Source organism: Salvelinus fontinalis, chromosome 29 (assembly GCF_029448725.1).
Source record: "Salvelinus fontinalis isolate EN_2023a chromosome 29, ASM2944872v1, whole genome shotgun sequence".
In the NCBI taxonomy this organism is placed as follows: Eukaryota; Metazoa; Chordata; class Actinopteri; order Salmoniformes; family Salmonidae; genus Salvelinus; species Salvelinus fontinalis.
The window spans coordinates 23,017,925-23,031,685 of NC_074693.1; the positions used below are offsets into that span (position 1 = coordinate 23,017,925).

Consider the following 13,761-nt stretch of genomic DNA (forward strand, 5'->3'; position numbering starts at 1 on the left):
GGTCAGTTACAACATCAGTTGTAACTAAAGGTTATTGTCTGTCTATCATTCTGTCTTCCGGTTGTGTGCATGTACAGCACTATATCTGTGAGGTATATGGTCTGTCTGTCTGTCTGTCTGTCTGTCTGTCTGTCTGTCTGTCTGTCTGTCTGTCTGTCAGTTGTGTGTATACAGTATCATACAGTGTTCTGTATGTGTGGTGTATATTTGGATCTGAGTGGTGTGTGTTTGTATTTGTGTGGTGTGTGTGTGTGTGGGGGGGGTGGGGAGGGGAGGGTATGTGTGTGTGTGTGTGTGTGTGTTATTGATGCGCGGGTCAGCTGTTTGTTCACCTGCACTCAGTGTTGTGTATTCATGGATGCTAAGGCAAGCCAGGCTTCCCCAAATATGATAAAATAATGTATCTTTCGTCGCTCTTTGTTTTCATAATTTTCTGTCAATTCGCAAGTGGCTGAATCTCACGAGAGAAATCATTGGAGCGAGGGAAACAGCTCCCCTCTGTCTCAGTATTTGTAGTCCATGTATCTGATGGTGTTAGGACCAAAAGAGTATAACATGTTGCTGCCGTAGCATTTGATTGATTGATGCCAGCAAGCATTTGGCCTACTTTGAATTTTTTAAATACATAAAAGAATTAGCCCATCAGCGTTGAGCTGAGCTGAGCTCAACTTTAGGTTGTCCAGGTGCATCAAAACGTTCCCCAAGAGAGGCAAGTTTGGATTTTGCTTCACACCATGTTCTGCCGTAGCTAGCTTGCTAAATCGGCTCTTTCCTTAGCAGTGGATGGAAATGGGGATTTGGACATGTGGTTTTGATTTAATTCTCTGTACAGACCAATGATTATGACAGCAATTCTGATCTAACCATAAATGAATATGTTGTGGCACTGGCCTGAGACGATTGATGCTCAATGTAGCCTAGATGTAGCCTAGTACATTCACATTAACTAGCTAGCTAACTTAGCTGGTTCGTTGTTGCTCATGCGAGGAAGTTAGGCTAGCAAGCAAGCATAGGTAGCCTACGACAACAAAACTAAAAGTGTACTGTATGACAAAGCCATAGACTGTTCTTGCCAACATGAAAGAGAGGAGGATGGCATTGGCATTCAACTAGTTTACAAGTAGGGTGAGTCAACATTTTTTGTTTTACTTGCACACACACACACACACACAAATCAGTCCCATGGACAGTCACATTACATTTCGCAACAGTGATTGCACTAAATAGTTTTTGGTATCTTTAAATTTGTTTTCAGTGTATTAAACTGAGCATATATGTAATGGCTGTCGTCCTCCTCATCTGAGGAGGAGAAGTTTGAAGGATCGGAGGACCAAGGTGCAGCGTGGCACATGTCCATAACGTTTATTTTAAAACATAAACCGAACACTATGAAATACAAAACAATAAATGTGAACATGAACGAAACCGAAACAGTACCGCGTGGCAACAAACACTCACACGGAAACAAACACCCACAAACTAAAAGTGAAACCCAGGCTACCTAAGTATGATTCTCAATCAGGGACAACGATTGACAGCTGCCTCTGAATGAGATTCATACCAGGCCGAAGTCAAAACCCCAACATAGAAAAACACACATAGACTGCCCACCCCAACTCACGCCCTGACCATACTAAATAAAGACAAAAATAAAGGAAATAAAGGTCAGAACGTGCCTCTTTGATTTGATCATGTTTAAATGGTGCTGGAATAGCGGAGACAGGGCCCCTGTTGTCCTTGTTCTGACTAGCGGTAACTCCGTGGGTCTATATCAGTAGTTGTTTAGTAAACTGTTGGAAACATTCACTTGCTTGACCATACTGCAGGTCATAACTATTTGTACATGCAATATTTGCTTTGTGGACTTCAATGGACAGATGTTACTCTCTGGTTTTGTGATGAAACAAATGTATGTAGTTGAATTTATTCTGCCACTGCGTGGCTTTTGTCTTTTTGTTGTCCGGCCTTATTGTATATCACGATGGCGTATGAACAAGTGGATTATAGAGCAAACAACGCAATTATCATAACATACTGAAGGTTGTAATATGGCTTTTTTACTGGCTTGGCTTGGCTTCCTTAGTGATTTTACCCACGCACCACTACTTCTCGCACCCAGTGTTGCCATGTCCTCGGTTTCCCTGCAAAATTGGGCTACTTTGAAAATGATGTCTCTGGTGAAAATGAATTGGTCGAGGGTTGTAGGTTTTTGGGCTAATCTGCACCGCTGCCACCATGCCATTTCTCATAAAAAATACAGTGGGCTCCAAAATTACTGGCACCCCTGCCAGTAAATTACTGGCAATGCACAAACAATACTTCAAAAAATATAAACAATATAATTATAGAGATAAACTCAAAATACCAACATGTGAGAAATACTGTACTTTATTAATGTTTCAATGGAACCCACCAAAAACATACAATTATTTAATACAAAATACATTTCACCAAAATCAAGGTTTCATAATTATTGTCACTCCTCATTTAGTACTTAGTGCCACCACCTCTGGCAAGGATAACTGCATGGTATTTTCCTGTAATGTTTGACAAGGTTAAGGAACACATTTGTAGGGATTTTGGACCATTCCTCTATGCAGATCCTTTCAAGATCCTTCACATTCTTGGGTTTGCGCTTATCAACTTCCCTCTTCAACTCAGCCCACAGGTTTTCGATTGGATTGAGGTCCGGCGACAGAGATGGCCATGGCAGAACATTGATTTTGTGGCCACAGAACAATTTCTGTGTGGATCTTGAGGTATGTTTTGGGTCATTGTCTTGTTGGAAAGTCCACATACGGCCAAGTCCCAGCCTTCTGGCAGAGGCAACCAGATTGTCAGCCAAAATTACCTGATACTTGGTGGAATTCACTATGCCATCAATCTTAACCAGTGCCTCTGGACCTCTGGAATTAAAACAGCCACAAAACATCACTGACCCCCCCTCCATATTTCACCGTGGGTATGAGGTGCCTCTCCTTGTATGCATCTCTGTTTCGACGCCAAACATGCCGACGCTGTATCTGACCAAAACTTTCAATTTTGGTCTCATCTGACCAGAGCACCTTCTTCCAATCATAATTTAAATTACGTTTGGCAAACTCCAAGCGCTTGTGTCTGTGTTTTGTTGTCATTAAGGGCTTTCTTCTGGCAACCCTTCCAAAGAGCCTGTGGTTGTGGAGGTGGCGTCTGATGGTGCTTTTTTAAACCTGGCGATCCCAAGACGCCACCAAGGCCTGCAATTCTTTCACAGTGATTCTTGGGGGTTTTGTTGCTTCTCTCACAATCCTCCTCCCTATCCTGGGGGGCAAAATACATTTACGTCATCTACCCGTGGGGTTTTCAACTGTTCCATATCTTTTGAATTTTTTTAATAATTGCCCTGAGAGTGCTCAGTGGTATATTCAATCGTTTGTGGATCTTCTTGTAGCCATTACCAGATTAACGAAGGTCTACGACCATCTGTCCCTTTTGAACTGCCAGTTATTTTCTTTTCTTCATGGTGTTGGATGACAAAGGGATATTGCATGCGTGTCACCTCATTTTTATACCCTAGTGAAAAAGGAAGTGATGTAATGGCTCTATATAGTTCCTTAACACTTAGATAAACTTAAATAATTGGAATTTAATTCCTGGTTTAATTTTGGTAGATGTTATTTACAATAATATTTAAGGGTGCCATTAATTGTGAAACGTTGATTTGGAGGACAATGATTTTTAATTAAATTTAAAAGTATTTTTCACGTTGGTATTTTTAGTTTATCTCTATAATTGTATTGTTTATATTTTTTAAGTATTTTTTGTGCATTGCCAGTCAGGGGTGCCAGTAATTTTGGAGCCCACTGTATATATTTGACTGTGACCTGCTGCTGACTGTCAGGCAGTGATTGGCTGAGTCACGTGAGCGAAAGGAGCAATAGCAGCAAGTGCACACGTTGTGACAACTTATTACCAGTTGTAGGTAGGCTATTTAGATTGTCATCATGGAGACACCTATTTCAAAACCTTATTCCTTCAAACATATTAATACACTAGAACTGATACAAATCAAGAAATAATGCAGACAAAGCAGTAGAAAACTACTTTGGGCGCACTAGAGCGCAATACATAAATCCGCTCGGAGGTCGTTTAACCTGCGTTCTAATGTTGACTGCTTAAAGGAAACGGTATCAAGCAGGGTGGTTTATGCATGCTCAGTTCTTGGGCCTCTGGGGCTGCCCGGGTGGAAATGGTAAATGCAAGTTATGGAACTTACTCACGTGATTCTTTTTATGGGGGAAAGTTGTCAATGAAACTGACATTAGGCTAATTGTGGAGAATTATACATTTGCCTCTGTTGGCCATCAAGTAGCCTATTAATGTATATGCCATTGTAGGCTACCATTTGATAGAATCAATATGTGTAAATGACGATATCACTGGAGTCATAGCAAATCAATTTATGCCACAATTTGCAGCCTTGTGTTATTATGCAATTATTAATGGACATGTTTAGTTAATTAAATCGGGAAGATATCAATGTTCTATCGCAATTGCAGATCAGTTGTTACAACACATTAGATTGATGGTAACAGTAGTCAGAACTTAATTTTTTATAAACACTTGCTGTTGTTGACAAGAATATTCAGTTCCACATACACAAATCTAAAGGGGTGAATGAGAATATGTACATGTAAGTATATGGATGAGCGATGGCCGAGCGACATAGGCAAGGTGCAATAGATGGTATAAAATACAGTATATACATGTGATATGAATGATGTAAGATATGTAAACATTATTAAAGTGCCATTATTTAGAGTGCATTGTATAAAGTAACTAGTGATCCATTTATTAAAGTGGCCAGTGATTGAGTCTCAATGTAGGCAGCAGCCTCTCTGAGTTAGTGATGCTGTTTAGCAGGCCTTGAGATAGAATATGTTTTTCAGTCTCTCGGTCCCAGCTTTGATGCACCTGTACTGACCTCGCCTTCTGGATGATAGCGGGGTGAACAGGCCGTGGCTCGGGTGGTTGATGTCCTTGATGATCTTTTTGGCCTTCCTATGACATCGAGTGCTGTAGGTGTCATGGAGGGCAGGTAGTTTGCACCTGGTGATGCGTTGTGCAGACCTCACTACCCTCTGGAGAGCTTTACGGTTGTGGGCGGAGCAGTTGCCTTACCAGGCTGTGATACAGCCCGACAGGATGCTCTCGATTGTGCATCTGTAGAAGTTGTATCCAGGCAGTCCGCATTGCGTAGTGCTTAAGAACAACCCTTAGTTGTGGTATATTGGCCATATACCACACCCCCTCGTGCCTTATTGCTTAATCATAGCAGTCAAACAAGTTAAATCGACATCCATTGATGGAAAATTATCTGGCAAGTTTAATAAGGGAAAATTATCTTTTCTCTAACCCGAAAAAATAGAAAATACGCAGTACAGTCGGAGATGGCAGAACTATTTTTGACAGGTCTTTTTAGATAGGCCTATGTTTCTGATTATAATTTCTGACATTGTTGTTAGCTATTTGTTAGCAACTTGTTTATAATTAAATACATGCAGCTTATCTTCTGTCAGTACTTGTTGCCCTAGTCTAAATAAACAACTGCTCACCAGAATTATGGCATACATCAATACAATGAATGGTTCAATTTAATTGACATCAATAAAGTTTGTTTCTCTTGTCTCTTTCACCTCTGCTTCTCTCACTCAGCAAAGACGTTTAGGGACCGGGAGAGAATGCAATAGGCAAAAAAAATGGGAAAGATTTTCCTTGCTACATTTTCAAATTACATCAGTTTGACCTGTTTTAAGGAAATTAAAAGCTGTTAAAATGACCCAACATGTTTTTGATAAGATTTGATAAGATTTAAGTACCAGCAGCATACCACCCTGCATACCACTGTTGGCTTGCTTCTGAAGCTAAGCAGGGTTGGTCCTGGTCAGTCCCTGGATGGGAGACCAGATGCTGCTGGAAGTGGTGTTGGAGGGCCAGTAGGAGGCACTCTTTCCTCTGGTCTAAAAAAAAAAATATCCCAATGCCCCAGGGCAGTGTAGGGTGCTGCCCTGTGTAGGGTGCTGTCTTTCGGATGGGACGTTAAACGTGTGTCCTGACTCTCTGAGGTCATTAAAGATCCAATGGCACTTATCGTAAGAGTAGGGGTGTTAACCCCGGTGTCCTGGCTAAATTCCCAATCTGGCCCTCAAACCATCATGGTCACCTAATAATCCCCAGTTTACAATTGGCTCATTCATCCCCCTCCTCTCCCCTGTAACTATTCCCCAGGTCGTTGCTGCAAATGAGAACGTGTTCTCAGTCAACTTACCTGGTAAAATAATAATAAAAATAATAAAAAAAAGTTAGGCTTGGATGCATTGTGGTTGAAATACTATCACCTTTTATGATGCTGATAAATTTGGCACCTTTAGAGACAGTCTTTTGGCATGTAAATCTTGGTGGGGCAAAAACAATTTAAGTGAGATGCATGCCAGAAATGCCACTACACAACACAGCTCTAAACAATGCATTAATTGCACTATAACGCTGACAAACAGTGCCCACAAACTGTTAGGGCCTACATAAAGCTGTCCCAACAGCAGAGTCCTAACATCTTACCACTGCTACACCTGGCTATCAGCGGAGCCTTGTCTGGCAGCGAAACAGTTCATTCAGCCTCATTTACTGCCTTTAAAAAAAACATAGCTGATATGGCTGGCTTGCTTAAACAAATGTGATTTCAAATGACAATTGAGATGTACAAACTATGACATAGGGGGATGACAAGCGGATAAGAGGCCATCTGTAATTTCGATAAAGACATTAATGAGCGAACTAGGATGGACGTAATGAATATAACTATTTGTTTAGCACTTTTGAAATGTACAGCGACAGAATTCAGTCATGGGCCATTCTTACAGTGTTTTCCCTGTACATCAAGTCAGAATCGTAGGGTAAATAAAGGGGGCATATAAGCAGACAATTAAAGCTCTTACAATATTCAATGATTTAATTTCTCTAAATCAGGTTATAGGCTACATGTGCACCACCAAGTCAGAACAGTAGGCTAAATTAAGAGGGGTAAATCGACCAAATTATTATTGTGAGGCACAAAGGCTACTAACATCTTACTCCACAACATACAATTAGTAATACTTTCTTAGCTACAGTATACATATCTCCCTGGCATATTACATCATTTATGCATTTTTGGACTCACCTTGTTGTGCTGTGCTCACTTGAACAGGAAGGTAACTCGGCGGTCCTTCGTGGGCAAATTTTGTCATCAAAGTCTGGCATTCTCTGGATTTATGGTGCTTTCAAAACAACTGAGAACTCTGAAAAAAAACAAGGTTGAATCATGATGACATCATTGATCTTCAGGTCGTGCTCTAGAAAGTGACAGGATTTACAATTCCCGGTTCGAGCTCGCTCTTTCCCAACTTCCCAGTTGTCTTGAACTCACTGAAGTCAAGTTTTTGCAGTTCCAAGTTAACAGTTGTTTTGAGCGCGGCACAAATCATGCTTCAATGACAGCATGGCCAATGTTGAATGTTTATCATTTTAAACTTGGAAAAGAGCCCTTAATCCCAGATTTGTGACCACACAGCCACTGTCACTGATTCCTTCCATACCACTCATTGTTGAATTTGTGATTTCCAACTTGTTGTGTAATGGCCAATGGCCAATGAGCACCGATACGTTTCATCTATAATTTCTCTTAATTATTTATCTTCATATGACAAGGATTAAAAAGGATTTGCCAGTAAATTGTCGACTTGATTCATGATGATGACTGCTAGCTAAGATTTTGAAAGTATGATGTTGACATGATCAGTTCAATCAAAGCTACTGTACATATAACGTGATTTGATGTAATTTTATCTGTGGCCAATGACCTTGAGCTGTCTTGGATGGACAGTTCTAATGTAACTATATGGCAGCACCCAAGAGGCTAGAATTATGTAGGTCTACCCTTAGACTTGGCGGTAACGTAGTGTCCCCATGAGTGACAGAACACTGAGCCAATCATGGTGCAACGCTCCGTATTTTCTGCTGGCTTGCCCTACCACCACAGAAAGCACTGAGCTAGGCTGAAACAACTGCATTTTGGAGCTGCCTTACTCAAGAAAACAAAAAAGAGACAATGTTTGTATGTGGCTTTATTAACTCAGTGATATATATATAAATATATGTTACATTGATTGCAAACTGATATGTAACACGTATTAATGCCAAAATAAGTGCAAAACAGGCAAGCCCCCCCCCCCCCCCCCCCCAAAGAAATGTGGATATGCCAGGTTGCCACTGATTTTACTGCAAGTAATGCTTAATTCTGCAGGAGTTAATATTATATTAGGCTATGTGAGAGGTTATAGACCTACAGTCAGTGTCCAGATTTCAGTTACTATTCCATTTAACCCATCTGAACAGTACAGTTCCATTGAAGTTCCATATTGAAGTTTAATTGACTATCAAATTTGTGTAGTGCCTGACAATCATCACACATAACATAGCCAACACTGCTATCATCCTCTTTTACCACTTCACCAAATCTTTCCCAAACAGACTGCTTTTCTGGCCCTCCCTTCTCTTTATTTCCAACTCTCCATTTCCCAACTTTTCTCTAAGGGGGGAATTCCGACCTGAGTTAAACGTGAGTAAATGGAACGTAATTCCCTTTTTATGCGCTTCTCTCGATGTATATTCTTGAATTTAAGCATGAGAATTGTATTATATTCACCTGCTATTTGTTTGGGGTAGAGATCTAATAAATGAAGGTGTGGCGAAGGTGTGTCAACAGATACGCTGTATTCTGACCTTGACTTAATTCCACCACCTTTACGCTCGATGAAATCATGAATAAGGTCTAGAAAACATACCGGTTCCAAGTAAGAAAATACTCTACTTTATTTTTTCCGATATACAGTAACAGCATTCTCCATGCACTGTAATTTACAACTTGATAAGAGCTAGGTAAATGAGTAATCCGTTTGGATAAACGAATTGTAAATATAAATGACACTTGTTTTAGATCATTTCCCCTTATGATCCCTGGAGACGAAGTTGAAACTAGTCATATGGAAACAAATGGAAAATCATATCACACATGACATGTATTGCAGTCCCATTTCCATGGTGAAGTAAGCCATAAATAGCTGTAACGTTATTCAGAATTTGTATTGTGTGCCTTCATAAATTGCGTGGATAACATTTTTAGACTCAAGTTATAGGCTTCTGTAGGGCCGACCCAGCTACCAATGAGGAATCGACCCAGAAGCGGCCCTCTTCCGGGGGACCGGGAACTGATTGAATCGGGCCGGAATCGGGTGTCGGACTCGGCCGGGAATCCAAATGAATGATTGCCCAGAATCGATCCAAGTACATCAGGCGGTTTCCGTCTACCGGTTTCCATCTACCGGAAGCGCCCAATGCTAATTTAAATAAATGTATACAAAATTTAGTCATTTTAAATATTATTATTATATATTTTCTGCATTAAAAAAATGGATGTCAGAGGAAACACCGTACACCTGGTGACTGTGTCAGCGTGCATGCGCCTGGCCCGCCACAGGAGGCGCTACAGCGCGTTGGGACAAGGACATTCCGACTGGTCAAACTCTCCCCTACCGCTGGGTCGTGGCCGGCACGGGTATCAAACTAGCATCTGTAGCAAAGCAGTTTGCACTGCGATGCAGTGTCTTAGACCGCTGCGCCACTCGGGAGACTCCATCCACATAGTTTTAATTCTAATCAATGGCCTTGCACAAAGTATCAAAATTCTAAAAGACAACTTAAACAGGACTCTTAAAGAGTTTAATTGAAATGTTAATTGTATTTTTTGATCACAGAAACAATGAGAAAATATGGAAAAATAAGTAATGAAATGTTAAATATACAAAGCAGCCAGTGTAATCATCTGCCAAAGAGTAGGCCCAATCGGCCCAAGACCCAAGTAATAAATTTGGGCCAGATAACTCACACCGGAATCGGCCCGAGCCCCAAGTAATACATTTGGGCCAGATAACTCACACCGGAATCGGCCAGAACCCCAAGTAATACATTTGGGCCAGATAACTCACACTGGAATCGGCCCGAGCCCCAAGTAATACATTTGGGCCAGATAACTCACACCGGAATCGGCCCGAGCTCAATCCCCGCATCCTAGCCATAAGTAATACTGCCTAAGGTGGCCCAGACTCAGGCCACATGATGGCTGAGTCTGACTCTCAGCCAAGTGCCCCGACTCTCAGCCGGAATTGGCCCAGATCCACTGTGCTAGCTTGGGAACCTGCCGAGTTAATGTAAGCGCTTTAAAATGTTTTATTTGACCATTTGAATCATGTTAAATATTAGTCACCATTGGGAGTCACCGTCAGTAATACCCAAATACATTTCTAACTGTCACTTCAGTTTTAGTTGTCTTCAATTTGTAGACTACATTTTGCATAATTCCATTCCATTTCGTTTACCTTTCTTTCCTTTGTCACGTCCATGTAGTTGCTGAGGGTTGCTAGCATTAGTTGTTCAATAATTTTGGACATGTAGCCTATTTAAATCATTATTAAACTGTTGTCATACAATTCCATGATTAGTGAGGATTGGTGTAGATTTATAGGACTATTTTATTGTACACTTTTTTAAACCTTGCAATATTTCATGGATTGAACTTGAATATGACAACTTTCGGGATGAATCAATACATTGTATTTTTTATTCATTATTATATTTTGTGCGTAAAAGCTCTCAAAACATGTTTTTTTATGATTCATACACACTTTCATAACCCCAAAATATGCCTAAATAATCTACAAAATCAAAAGTATTTTTAAACCTACCAGTTGGTGCTGAAACGGAGATGAATAGGTGGCTTTCTTTCATTGATACCTATATTCTGAACCCGTTCTCTCGATGTAATTTTTGAGTCTGTTGGGAAATGTCTAATTAAATATACACTGTGTTTAAAGGGATGGTTTAACATAAATGTACTGAAAATCCTATTGAATGAAAACTCCATGAGAAAATCTTTGGCCAGCAAGTGGGAGGGTTTTCAGTGGTTGAATTAAATGCATTCAGCGCGCACAAGGGAACCACTCCTGCAAAGCACATTACGCATCTTAATGAGTTAAGTCTAATACCAACTAGTGATAGGTGTGTAAGAATGGCGTGTGTAAGTAAGGCTTAAATGTCCTAAGACTGAATCTTGCCCTTATTGAATTAAACTCTGGCATTGTCCTTTTTGCCTCAGTGGATGGAAGTTCACTTTTTCTGCCCAAGTTCCCGAAAGCATTTCGCAATTGGTGTGTATTTGCCACACTACAGTTAGGCCCTTAAGCTTAAACTTAGGCTACACTAACGGCAGATAAAAAATTATGAAAGAAAAACCTCCATGTAGCCTATAGATATGAATTGCACAATCATGATACATTTATGTATTTTTAATGCATTGTTTTCTCTTTGTTCCACCCATCCGCCCTTCATCCACACAACATTTCATTACCCTAAACCTGCTCGCCACCCATCCGCCCTTCATCCACACAACATTTCATTACCCTAAACCTGCTCGCCACCCATCCGCCCTTCATCCACACATTTCATTCCCCTAAACCTGCTCGTCACCCATCCGCCCTTCATCCACACAACATTTCATTACCCTAAACCTGCTCGCCACCCATCCGCCCTTCATCCACACAACATTTCATTACCCTAAACCTGCTCGTCACCCATCCGCCCTTCATCCACACAACATTTCATTACCCTAAACCTGCTCGCCACCCATCCGCCCTTCATCCACACAACATTTCATTACCCTAAACCTGCTCGCCACCCATCCGCCCTTCATCCACACAACATTTCATTACCCTAAACCTGCTCGCCACCCATCCGCCCTTCATCCACACATTTCATTACCCTAAACCTGCTCGCCACCCATCCGCCCTTCATCCACACATTTCATTACCCTAAACCTGCTCGCCACCCATCCGCCCTTCATCCACACATTTCATTACCCTAAACCTGCTCGCCACCCATCCGCCCTTCATCCACACAACATTTCATTACCCTAAACCTGCTCGTCACCCATCCGCCCTTCATCCACACAACATTTCATTACCCTAAACCTGCTCGTCACCCATCCGCCCTTCATCCACACAACATTTCATTACCCTAAACCTGCTCGTCACCCATCCGCCCTTCATCCACACAACATTTCATTACCCTAAACCTGCTCGTCACCCATCCGCCCTTCATCCACACAACATTTCATTACCCTAAACCTGCTCGTCACCCATCCGCCCTTCATCCACACAACATTTCATTACCCTAAATCTGCTCGTCACCCATCCACCCTTCATCCACACAACATTTCATTACCCTAAATCTGCTCGTCACCCATCCACCCTTCATCCACACAACATTTCATTACCCTAAACCTGCTCGTCACCCATCCACCCTTCATCCACACAACATTTCATTACCCTAAATCTGCTCGTCACCCATCCACCCTTCATCCACACAACATTTCATTACCCTAAATCTGCTCGTCACCCATCCGCCCTTCATCCACACAACATTTCATTACCCTAAACCTGCTCGTCACCCATCCGCCCTTCATCCACACAACATTTCATTACCCTAAACCTGCTCGCCACCCATCCGCCCTTCATCCACACATTTCATTACCCTAAATCTGCCCACCCTGTGGATATAACCAGGGACTGCAGATTATGAGTTAGCCCGTGCATGTGTGTGAGTGTATGTGTGTGTATATTTGTGTTTGGGTTTCTGTGGTATGTCTGTGTGTGTGTGAGCCTGGTGAGACTATAACCCCATGTGTGTGTGTTATCTTTCAGGGAGGTTTGTAGTTGTTGTTTGTGGTGATGTTAGTCATGCCAACATAAAGGAAGAGGAATGTGGCAGTGCCCTCAAGCTTCCTATGGCACCCCTGACTAACAACAAACTCATTCAACGATGTGATACACATTCTGTTTCCAGAAACATATCTCTAGTTCCTCTAATAAAAGCAGAGATGTGTATCCTTAGGATACGGCACTCTAGTGTTTTGTTACTGCTTGATATGGGAATATGGAGTTGATGTGCTTTAATTGCTTACAAGTTCTTTTGTTGCATTCATCACAGAAATCATTTTTAAAACATACGTGAGAAACCCAGGGACATGCAGCTGCCAGTAAGCCCTGTTGAAGGGATGTCAGTAGTTAAAGGGAGTATGATGGGGATTCTCAGAATGATTTTCTCTTTCAATGGGTGTATGTGTATGTTGACAGCTGTTGGGGACCACATTGAGAAAGAATGAACACAATACCTGATTGCCTGCTTCACAGGCTTCTCATGTGTTCTCCTAAAGTTGGTATCTGCATCCTCTATAGTAAATGATACAGTCCAGGTTGGCGGTTAGGACCAGTTACACATACTACAGTATGTTGTTTCTGGAGTCCCCACAGAGCATGCAGTGTTTTAGAATGTCCTAATATGTTGTGATGCTTTGTGCAAGGTAGTCAGGCATATACTGTCAGTTGTGGAAAAAGTACCCAATTGCCATACTTGAGTAAAAGTAAAGATACCTTAATAGAAAATGACTCAAGTAAAAGTAAAAGTTACCTAGTAAAATCCTACTTGAGTAAAAATCAACCGTAAATCAAAAGTAAATGTAGTTGCTAAAATATAATTAAGTATCAAAAGTATGAATTAATTTCAAATTCCTTATATTAAGAAAACCAGACGGCATCATTTGTCATTTATTTTTAAATTGATGGATAGCCAGGG

The 13,761-nt window shown here is 41.2% G+C and overlaps 1 protein-coding gene across 7 annotated transcripts in view; it reads left to right on the forward strand.

Annotated features, from left to right (window-relative positions):
- Positions 1 to 13,761, forward strand: part of LOC129827615 (mitogen-activated protein kinase kinase kinase kinase 4-like) — a 131,846-nt gene that overhangs the window by 60,413 nt on the left and 57,672 nt on the right. The window lies entirely within an intron of this gene.